The following is a 1,027-nucleotide window of genomic DNA, read 5'->3' on the forward strand; positions in this document are numbered from 1 at the left end:
ACTGCTGGTGGGACTGTAAAATGGTACCACCACTGTGGAAAGGAGTATGGTGATTCCTTAAAAAATGGGAATTAGAAATACCATTTGACCCAGACATTCCATTACTAGGTATATATCCTACAGAAGTGAGAGCCAGGACAAGAACAGATATATGCACACCCATGTTCCTCAGCACAATTTACAATAAATAGCCAAAAGATGGAGACAACCTAGGTGTCCATCAACTGAAGAATGGATAACCAAACTATGGTACACACACACAATGGAATAGTATGCAACCCAAAAGAATAATGCAGAATCTGCTTAACACCGCATAACATGAACGAACTTGGAGGACATTATGCTGAGTGAAGTAAGTCAATCACAGAAGGGCAAATATTGTAAAAAGTCAAGGAAAGCTTTATATATAGAAGGAAATGTTCTTTGTTGGTTACCAGAGGTGGGAGGGGAGGAGAGGGAACAGTGTTAGATAGGTAGAGACAAGTATTGATTTGGGTGAAGAGGGAGGCAATGTACCAAATGTGAGTGATCAACACGGTGGCACTGAGGAAGAAGAAGACATAGAGAGGTCCATGGGAAGTACAGACAACAAAGATGAACCCTTTTGTACATACAATACTGAGTTGTCAGTGGAAGCAAATGGGTATATGGGTGGATAGATGGGTGGACAGGCTGAACTATTAGGTATGTCTATGCAGTAGCCGAGACCAAGTATAGGGTTGTACCCAAGACCATGTATAGGGTTGGCAGACAATGTTTCTACAAGTGTATTGGTATGTTGTGTAAGAATTCCCAGGTGTACAGTAGAGCTAACAAGGGACAAGGTTGTAGCCACTTCTTGGCCACAGCCAGCTACCCAGAGGGAGCAAGTAGTTGAACCTGTGGGCTTGGGACCACAGTCACAGGGGACATCAAGCCGAATAGTCCACGCCGACAAGTCCAAGTCTCTGGAGGAAATGGGCTGGCGGCAGCCTTAGCTTCCGTAAGCACAGGGGGCCGAGAAATTCAAGGCTGGCAGGCAGTACAC

Source organism: Orycteropus afer, unplaced genomic scaffold (assembly GCF_000298275.1).
Source record: "Orycteropus afer afer isolate SDZICR_OR568_19922 unplaced genomic scaffold, OryAfe1.0 scaffold00176, whole genome shotgun sequence".
NCBI classification, from domain to species: domain Eukaryota; kingdom Metazoa; phylum Chordata; class Mammalia; order Tubulidentata; family Orycteropodidae; genus Orycteropus; species Orycteropus afer.